Source organism: Triticum aestivum, chromosome 2D (genome assembly GCF_018294505.1).
Source record: "Triticum aestivum cultivar Chinese Spring chromosome 2D, IWGSC CS RefSeq v2.1, whole genome shotgun sequence".
NCBI classification, from domain to species: domain Eukaryota; kingdom Viridiplantae; phylum Streptophyta; class Magnoliopsida; order Poales; family Poaceae; genus Triticum; species Triticum aestivum.
Window position 1 is genome coordinate 71,123,017 of NC_057799.1, and position 10,988 is coordinate 71,134,004.

Below are 10,988 nucleotides of genomic sequence, written 5' to 3' on the forward strand. Positions count from 1 at the left end.
ATATTTCAACTCATGTCGTTCCGGGATGCTCATGAGTTGTGGACAAAGCTTCAAGATAAATATGGTGTGTCCAAGATTTGTGGGGATGATTGTTCTCCCTCCACCTCCGGCCGTGTTGCCTTCTCAACTTCTCCTACTTCACCTACATGTGGATTAGCACAAGGTAATGCTAGGGTGAGTAGTGGTGGTCATTACAATGATGATAGTGTGCTTGTTCTTGGTGATTCTTCATCACTATCTTATTGCAATGGTCCTTCTTGGACTTTAACACTTCGAGCACCTTACATGTTTCACATGCTCGTGTTGGTAGTCCTTGCATATCATGTAGAAATTGCTTGCTCAAATCTCATGATGATATGCTTGCTATTTCTTGTTGCCATGATAAAAAATGTATCTATTTCCTCGAGTTGTTGTGCTAACAATGTAGAGGAAACCCAACACTCCATGGAACAAGATGTGGTCTTAAACGATGCTTCAAGGGATCCTACATCATCATCGATTGCTTTTTGCCTTATGGCTAAGGCTTCAAAGGTATCTCCCACTTTGAATCCCATATATCTTGTGATGATATTGATGATGGCAAGAATGGTGATGATGTTGACTATGATGAAGAGAATGATAATGTTGCCTCCTTCAAAATTAAGGGGGAAATAGTTTTTAAAGCTCTTCATGAAAATAAGATTGCTCGTTCCAACTTCATGGAAATCATGTCTATTGCCATTGAGGGCAAGAAATACATTGAGGAGTTGGGATCTCATCTGGAGGAGCATGAGGTCACCATTGAGAAAATGGAAGCTCATGAGCGTGATTACGCAAATGAGATCGCGGAGCTATCTCAAGCTCTTGAACATGAACAAACCACCTCTGAATCTCTTGAGGAGGCTTTTGCTCTAGAACTATCCAGAGTGAAGGAATCTCATGATAGAGCTCTTGAGGTGGCCAATGATTTTGAAACTAAAAATGAGAAGCTTGAAGTTGCGCGTGCTAAACTCCTTGAGGACTTTGGGCACCTCAAAAATGGCTCAAGGGTCATTAAGAGTGAGCTCATCAAACTCACCGAGTCTCATGCACAACTTAAAGCTTCATATTCTAAAGAGCTTGCCAAGTTGCCTTCTCCTCTTGCTATTGTTGATGATGCTTGTGCTACTAACTCTATTTCTAGTGAAGCATCCATTTTGAAGGAGAATATTGAGCTACGGGCTCAACTTGAGTTGCTATCTAGAAATTATGGGAAATTGGAAGAAAGCCATGAAAATCTCTCAAGCTCTCATGATGATCTTCTAGTATACCATAATGTGCTAAAGATAGCTCATGAGGCCATGATTGCTAAGGTAACATCAAGTGAGCCTTATGTGGATACTAGCACTACTTTTAGTCAAAATGCTATATTGCCTTGTGCTAGTCCTCATGTTTCATCCATGCATAACATTGGTACATCTTGTGATGAATTGCTTTCCTTGCCTTGTTGCTCTCACGATGAAGCTTATACTTCCTCTAGTGCTTGTGTTGAGACTAACCATGTAGAGGAAATCAAAGAGCTCAAGGCCCAAGTCACTTCTTTGAAGAAAGACTTGGAAAAGTGTCATGAAGGGAAGGCCACACTCAAAAATATCTTGAGTGTGCAAAAATCCCCCAATGACAAAGGTGGACTTGGATTCAACTCCAATAAGGAGAAGAAGTCCAAGAGCAACAAGAAGAAGGGCCAAAAACAAGTCAAGAATTCGGCCAAGATTATTTGCTTCAAGTGCAAAATTGAAGGGCATCATGTTAGATCTTGCCCATTGAAGAAGAAGGCCATTAGTGACAAGCAACAAGGGAAGCGGCTACAAGTGCATTCTCATGCTCAACCTCAAGTTTAAGAAAGGCCTCTTCCCAAGAAGACTCAAGCTAATGCTTCTCAAGTTGAGAAATCAAGTGAGAAGAAAGTGAAGAGTAGACGTTGCTACCTATGTCGTGAGAAAGGTCACCTCGCTTCTTCATGCACTAGTGGTAACTTATCCAACTCAATTATTATGGATGATGTCTATTCTCTTGGGAAGGATAAGGTTGGCAATGTGTTTGCCAATTTTTTGGTACTCAAAGTGGTTTGAAGCAAAGAACCATTTGGGTAGCCAAGCCTATTGTGACTAACCTCTTAGGACCCAACTTGGTTGGGGACCAACTAGCTCAAACTTGATCAATAGGTGTTGTTGGAGGTCATTGGATACTTGGCTACATTATGAAGATTTAAGGGGTCCTCATCATTCATATTGTCTCAAGCCAAGTCATTCGGATTATCTTTCTATCATATATCCAATGTTCCTCCTTGCGGTAACTCGTGCTTAAATTGCTTACATTGAAAGTTACTTGCCCCTTAGCATGTTGTGGTTTTGTATCTTGCATGTGCTTGTATATGTTGTGCTTCCAATTTGCTTATCTTGAGAAATCAAGTATGTGTATGTTGGTTTGCACATCATGTACTTGTGTGTCGTTCGTTGAGCCTTAGTGCATCTTGGTTGTATCTTAGTTGGCTCTTGTGAGAGATTAATGGAATATCCCATTATGGGGGAGTGATGTGCTTTGTACACCTCACAATCCTATAAATGTGTGTACATGAGGAATACCATCTAGTATTGATATTACAAGATTATCTAGTCACTGTGTGGTATGTCTTCTCATGAGAAATTCAAATTCTAAATTGTCCATTAATTATCTCTTGTTGGATCGTTATTTTGCCTCTTGTTTATCTTTAATTGGTATTACATTATGGGGGAGTAATATGCTATGTGTATATTACTAGCCTAGAAATGTGTACATTTGATATATTGTCACCTAGAATTGATATTGTAAATTATCTTGTTCCTAGGTGGCATGTTAGCTCTACAAGTTGCAATTTGCTTGTGTTTGGTGTGAAGATGATATCGGATATCCTTGCTATCTACCACCGGGAATTATTTCCAAATACTTCTTGTCTTTTGACAATTGGTACTCACTTATGTGTGGTAGAAATTATCGATCATCTTCACGTTGGCGTTTGCTTTTTATTTGCCTTATCTCTTGCCAAGTTTGTGTCAACTCCCATTGCCTTCCGTGCCACTTGAGGATCTTGTTGTTTTCTTGATCTTGTCTAGTGTTTTCCTTGATGTAGTGAACGTGGTGATCCTACCTTGTGCATTTTGTATTCAAATGCAAATTCTCTATAATGCACAACTCGTGGGGGAGCTATCCTATTTTCTATAAAACACTAAACTTGTGATCCATTTCAAGTGTGTGTTGGTGGACGGCAAGCCATTTCTTTTTGGTACTTGTGCCATCATGAAACTTTGTAGAGAGCTTGGTTTGTTTGGAACCATCCTCTCTTTTGGGAGTTTGACATCTTTAATTTAGTGTGTATCAATGGATATCTCATTCCTTGATGTATCTTTAATGATATCTTCCAAGTGATGACTTATCTATTTGGTATCCTTTTTCACTTGGCATTTCGTTTTCATTGGTTTCGGTTCTTGAAATTCTTGAGCATGCATTTTAACTTCATGTAGTTCCTTTGGCATGTTTTCTTTCTTTGACCCAATATATAGGGGAAACTCCACCAAGTCTCAAATTGGATGAGATGTGCATGAGATTCATTTTCATATCTATATGCACATGTCTATGTGGAGTTTGTCCTATGTATTGTTGGTTCTCTAACTCTTTGGTCCCAATGAGTTTGGGTACCATTTTGTTTGTGTTGTTGTTCTAGGAACAATTGGAGATGCATTGGATACTCGGCTCATTCAAAAGGAAGGTGTTGTCACCATGTGCTTATTGGAGTCAAGCTAGGATGATCACTGAACTACTTTCTACCTTCAATTGGTATCTACTACATCCTTCCAATGCTATCTCGGTAACAAGTATCATCATCTACTACATGCACACATTATTGCATCAATCGTGTGTAGGTTGTATCATGGCATGTTATTCTTTCTTTCTTGTGATACTTGTTTCCTTTCTCAAAGCATCCCAACAATGATCTCTTGTTGCTAGTTGTGATGTCTTTGATGGTTGTGTGGTAGGAATTCATTTATATACAATAAGACCATATCTAGCCTTGGGCTATGCTTCCAAGCACATATCTTATTGGTATATGTATGACTTCCTTTTGGATATCTTGTTCCTTCGTGTTGTAACTATTTCGGGAGTACATCCTTCTTTGTAGATATATATCGTCATGATTTCGTCTACCTAGACCCTTATACACTTGAGAGAAATTACATCTCTAGATGATATCCTTTCTTTCACGTCTACCTTGTCTTTCTTATGTTATTTCTTTGGTGGCTCCGTGAAAGCTTTTGCCTTGAGTGTGTGTCTTATTTCGTTGCATCTTGATGCACTCTTGTGTGGTGAAGATTATTTCCCTCATGCTTGTCTTGACGAGGCTTTTGCCATCTTAATTGGTATCCCCTGTCTTGATGATGCTTATGCTTTCTATCTTCACCTTGGGTTGTCACAAGTGTTGGTTATTCATTTTGCATATTTAGTGTTCTTGTGAACCCATTTGCTTAGTTGTGTGTGGGAATGAAAGGCTTTGCACTGTGTATCTCATTCATTCGAGACTATGTTGATGCTTATGCTCATCCGTATATTAGTCTTCTCATGTGCTTTTCCATGACTCACACACATCATTTTGGTTGAGCCTATTCTTAAGTTGCCTCTTTTACATGTTGCTCAACCATGTGTATGTTGCAAGTGCTAGGCTTAGTTTCCTTTATGCTCACTTGCACTTGTTGTATGTTTCTATTGATTTTGGGGGAGCTATGATCCTATTTTGTGCACTTTGTATCCAAATACAAAAATTCTTATGTGTGCACAAATCATGGGGAGCTCCTCTAGTTTTCTTTAGAACACTCCTTTACTCATATCGTAATATCCTTATTCATGTGGCTCATAGGATCTTCGGTCTAGTTGGTTCAATTGATATCCTTTGTTTGCTTCCTTCAATTGGTATCTTTTGATTGCTTGATTGCTTGTTTCTCTCTTTGTTATGTCTTTGTGGCATATCTTTCTTTTGCAATCTTTGGGCCCCAATATAGTCTGTCTTCCTCCAAGTATTTACCGTTGGATATGTGTATTGCATTCCACTCTCTTGTGGATAAATACACAATTTATGGAGAAACACAATTTATATTGGCCTTCTAAGCTTTTCTCCCATTTTGGCAATCGATGCCAATGGGGGAGAAGTTTCAGAGAGTTTTGTGGAGGAGATTAGAGAGTCATCTTTTCTTGCTTTGGTTGTGTTCCTAATTGTTTGCACCTCATATGCATGCATTATTGGTTGTTGCATTGCATGGTGATGCATAATTCCTTGTATAAACTCTCTTGAAAGTGATTTTCATCAATTACCAAAATGGGGGAGATTGAAAGAACATGCGGTGCCCCCATGTTTGGTTTTGGTAATTGATGACAATCTCTATGGACTAATGGTTGCATTGAGTTATATTTGAAGGATTTGTCCATAGGCTTTTCTTGAAGTCCATGTGTTGGTTTCAAGGAGTTTATGAGTTGACCAAGGTGCTATTAAGGAATTATCCAAAGATCGGTCTTCTGAGTGTTGAGCTTATTGCAAGCATGTCTTGAAGAAGAAGATTGTGTGATCATTCATGTCTACCTTCAAGACATCATCCAAATGAAGAGAGTTGGAAAGATTCAACACACAAAGCGCACAAGATGTACCGATGGATCAAGTGATGCCATGGTATGGTAAGCATTGTCCATTGCACTTTGTGTACTAACCCATTGTCTACGTGAGAGTTCTTTGTGGGGTTAGGTATGTTTCCATGGGCTAGCGTCAAGAGGAAGATATCATACAACCCATGAAAAGGTTGACATCAAGTGGTGATCGTTATCAAGATTGCCGTGTGCAAGTTCAACTGGAGCATCACGAACAGATCAAGTGCTTGAATCTTTCCATCCATTGTGGTGTCAATGGACTTGTGAAGATGTGCCGAAGAGTGGCTCACCCATAGTGGACTATGGAGGAGCAATCATCTAGTCTTCATCGAGCCAACGCAATCAAGAAAGGTGGTCCAACTTGAGGGAGTCAAGATCGTCATCATCTAGCTCAAGTGGACCATGTGCAAGGCAAAGGTTTGCCCTTGATAGGTTTTCTATTTTACCGGTCTCGTGGTGGTAGTTGGGAGACCGGGTTATAAGATCGTTTGCCGTACTATCAAGGGGGGCTCTCAAGTTGGTAGCTTGATCGTATCGGTAGTAGAGAGCTCAAACCATTGCATCCTTGCATCATGTTTATTGGTTCTTGTTTGGTTCTCTTTGTGAGTCTTAGAGCCTTGTTCATCTTTATGACAAGCTTGAGTTCATCGAAAACGGAGTTCGCATGCGTCTTCTATGATGTTTTCGGTGTTGGAGGTTTTACCGGTCTTATCCGAGGAAGGGTTCTCACCATTTTCTAATGGGGCTCTTATAATTTGCTTCTTATTGATATTTATTTCAAGATTGTGTTAGCCCTTGTCACTAGCTTTCCAACAAACTTGGTTTCATCGAATTCGGAGTCCGTTTGCAAAAGTTGTGGCAGTTTTGGTGTTCTGAAAAGGCTGCAGCGGTACTACCGCGAATTGGAGCGGATGTAATTTTTTACTACCGCTTCAGAGCGGTACTACCACGGCTCCTACAGCGGTACTACCGCTCCGGACCAAAAACTCGTCCCAAGTCCTGCAGAGGTAGGCACGGAAGTATTATTTTAGTACCGCTCGCAAGCAGTAGTACCGCTACCAGTTGCGGTAGTACCATGAGAGCGGTAGTACCGTGAGGACGAGCGGTAGTACCGCTCCGATGGTTCTACTGTCCTTTTGCCTCCTCGCTGTTGTTTTTCAAAGGGGTACTACCGCCCTAGCGGTAGTACCGCTCTGTGCGGGCTGTGAGCATAACGGTTGGATTTTTCCCCATCTATAAAAGGGGGTCTTCTTCCCGAATGAACCTTATCCTTTGAGCTCGTGTTCTTCCCCCATTGTTGACCTTCTTGAGCTTGCTAACTCTCAATCCCTTCATGGATTCTTGCTAGTTTTTCAGGGAAAAGAGAGAGGAGATCTAGATCCACATTTCCACCAATCACTTTCTCCTCTATGTGAGGGGAACCCCTTGGATCTAGATCTTGGAGTTCTTGGTGTTCTCCTTCTTGTTCTTCCTCTCATTTTCCTCCCTAGCATTAGTTGTTTCGGTGGGATTTGAGAGAGAAGGACTCGAGCACTCCGTGTGCCCTTGCCATTGCATTTGGTGCATCAGTTTGAGTTCTCCACGGTGATACATGGAAGTTACAAGTTGAGAAGCTTATTACTCTTGGGTGCTTAGTACCCTTGAGCTGGTTCCTCTTGGGGGCTTGGGCGCCCTAGATGGTTGAGGTCACCTTGGAGCCATATTCCGTTGTGGTGAAGCTTCGTGGTGTCGTTGGGGAGATAGCCCAAACCTTTGTGGTGTTCGGAGCTCAATCATTGTGGTGTAAAGCTCCGAGCAAGCGTCGGGGTCTCCAATTAGGTTGTGGAGATCGCCCCGAGCAATTTGACGGGTATCGGTGACCGCCCCAAGGGTTGCCAAAGTGTACGGGTTCGGTGACCGCCCCCAAGGGTTGCCATTTGTACGGGTTCGGTGACCGCCCTCAAGGGTCCCTTAGTGGAATCACGGCATCTTGCATTGTGCGAGGGCGTGAGGAGATTACGGTGGCCCTAGTGGCTTCTTGGGGAGCATTGTGCCTCCACACCGCTCCAAACGGAGATTAGCATCCGCAAGGGTGTGAACTTCGGGATACATCATCGTCTCCACGTGCCTCGGTTATCTTTTACCCGAGCCCTTTACTTATGCACTTTACTTTGTGATAGCCATATTGTTTCTTGTCATATATCTTGCTATCACTTAGTTGTTTACCTTGCTTAGCATAAGTTGTTGGTGCACATAGGTGAGCCTAGTTATTGTAGGTTTTGTGCTTGTCAAATTAACCGCCAGGTTTATTCCGCATTTGTTCAAGCCTAAACCGTAATTATTTTAAAGCGCCTATTCACCCCCCCCCTCTAGGCGACATCCACGATATTTCAGCGTGGGTCGGGGTCGGGCAGTAGTAGGAGGAGGAGTGGTTGAGGAGGGGTGGATGAACGAGTGGCCACGACGTGGCCTGAGTGGATAAGGGTGGCTCTATGCCGACGGCCATGCCGTCCGCATAGGCTTGGTCCCACCTGCCAGCGAGAGGGGGCTGGCGAGTGGATAAGAGATATTATAAGAAATCTATGCCTACGGCAATGCCGTCGGCATAGCTACTGCCACGGAACGGTAGAGCCTTGGATCGATGACGTGGCGTAGGGCGCGGATCAATGACGTGGCAAGATCCATGGTCCAGGCCTATGCCGACGGCAAGGCCTTCGGCATGGATATGCCACCCCACGGACCGGCGAGCGGCTCGGATCGATGACGTGGCGCGCGACGCGGATCGATGACGTGGGCATACCTATGCCGACGGCCACCATTAGCCCGTCGACGTAGGCGTGACGCCATCGTTGCCCGGATAGCCGGCCCACACGATATGCCGACGGCCAACGTAGGCACATTTCTTGCGATGCTGACGACCACCGTAGGCACATTTCTTGCGATGCCGATGGCCGACCTATTCTGACGGCCCCCGTCGCCATAGATGAATGTACGCCGACGGCTTTTCTACGCCGACGGCTTGAGCTGGGCCGTCGGGATACACCCAGCTATGCCGACGGGGGCCGTCGGCATAGGTTTGGCCGTCGGCATTGTCGGTTATTCTGTAGTGTCGTGACCGCGTGTGGCACGGGCGCCCGAAGAACTTCCCGGTGCCGGGACGCAGCAGCAGTGACAGCGGATACCCTCTGGATGGAGTTAGAGCCGGCAGGCGAGGCCGCTCATCCCGGTCGCATCGCAGAGCTGGTGCTGCTCCGGCGTCGTTGCTGAAACGGGAGGTAGCGGACGCCACCGAGTGACCCTCCACCCGGGCTTCCGGCAGGCATCGTCGCCGGCTTCTTGGCGCAGTTATGGCGTGGCCGACGTAGAGGACTTCTGGTGCTGCGTGGTGATCTCGCGGCGTGACGGCGTGCGCGAGCGCTCCCGGCGCGCATCCTCACCGGCGTCTCGGCGCTGTGTGACGATGCCGTCGTCGAGAGGACCGCATCAGAAAGTAGTTCTGGTGGGAACGGGAGGCTGGTGGTGCCGCATTGTACGTCGTGCGAGCGGGAAGCAGAGGGCGCCGGCCGCGAGTGGCTGCGCCGTCCGTGCGTGCTCCAGGCTACTCCGGCCGTCCGGCGTCGTTGCTGAAACGGGAGGTAGTCAGGTTAGCCCACGCCACCTATTGGCGTCCCCGCGGGTTTCAGCCTTTCAGGCGTGCATCGTCGCCGGCCTCTAGGCAGAGTGCGGGCGTGTCCGGTGTAGAGGCTTCTGGTGCCGCGTGGTGATCTTGCCTTGCGTGACCGTCACGGTCCGCATGGTGTCGGACTGCACAAACTCATCTCATCAAGCTAATTGCTCTCATCGGTTGTGATCATACGCCGTGCTTACCTCCTACGGTTTTCCCTCCGAAAACAACTGTGTTGCGTCGAGGTAGATATAAGGTGACCCGACACTTGGATCTTTGTTAGCTCCTCCACAACTTCTCATCAAGAATCCTTCTTCCGCTTCTCTATCCACAATCACGATGGCGGCTCTCATGGCGCAGCGATCGCCGAGCCTCAACAAAATCCGCCGTGAGCTCCAGCGACGCAGGAAGGCCGTCAACATGACCAAGGGCAGAGTTGAGAAGACATTCTCCGGGCTGCCGCCTTCGCCGCTGAGCCGATCCGACGACTGGAGCAAGCTGGTCCGACGCGTGCCCATCCCGCTCTCAATAGTCAAGGCTGCCACCAAGGGGATCTCCTACGTGCCGATGGGGGAGGTGAAGGAGAGGTGCACGGCCCCGTCGCGCCTTCATCCGCTCATCTTCCTGGCGTCCAGCAGCAGCATGAAGGTTCCCGCCGTCGCGAGCGCCGGAACTCCCAGGAAATCCACCGCCCCGTCACCACCATGCCCGATCACGTTCATCCCGCCGGCTTCAGCTGGCGCTGCCCCTGCCACCGTGAAGGTATCTGCGACGAATCCGCACGCGGCAGCAAGAGCAGCTACCACCAACACCAAGACGACAGCCGGACAAGAGCGCATCAAGACGATCCTGGGCATGACCGTGAGGGTGCGGACGCGCGTAGGGACCCTGCGGCCGACGGGCAGGAGGCTCGTCCTTTGGCGCAGCGCCGTCGTCTTCTCCGACGCAGATGAAGCTGGCTACATTGAAGTGATCTACCACGGACAGTTCCCTCGAACTGTGCGCGTTGCCGTGGACGACGTCAAGAACATGCCGACCGTCGCCGAGAGCTAGGCTAGAGTCGTCGGAATGTTGGAGTTAATCACGGCCGGCCATGTACAGTACTATGTAGGAGTACTAGTACCTAATTCTTAGCATACATAATTTGAAATATCATTCTTCATAAATCAATATTCCTTTCACGTACATTTCGACAAATTTTATATTTTCTGGAGTATTCTCGGTCAGAAAAGGCTGACACAATGGTCGACGTGTCACAACTTGCATACGGTGTTGCAAATCGTTCAAACCTGGTATTGATGACTACCATGGGTATGCGTATGTCCACCAGCTTGAAAAAGTTGATATTATTTTAAGAATGTCCAAAACTATACCATATTCAACGGAGGCTGTCCGGGTACGAAGGTTCCGTCTGAGATCACCTTGTTTCTCGACATCCCTGAAATTGCCTCAACTTTTTTCATGACCTTGTATGACCAATTCAAGTCACCATGCAGCGTTGTTTTGGTTTTCAACAAATTTCTATTTTTCTGGAGTTTTCTTGGTCAAAAAAGGCCTATAAATGGTAGGACCTGTCGCAACTTGCATACGGTGTCGAAAATAATTCAAATCTAACATGGACGCCTAGCATGGGCATGCCCACCTTCCGACAAAATTTAGG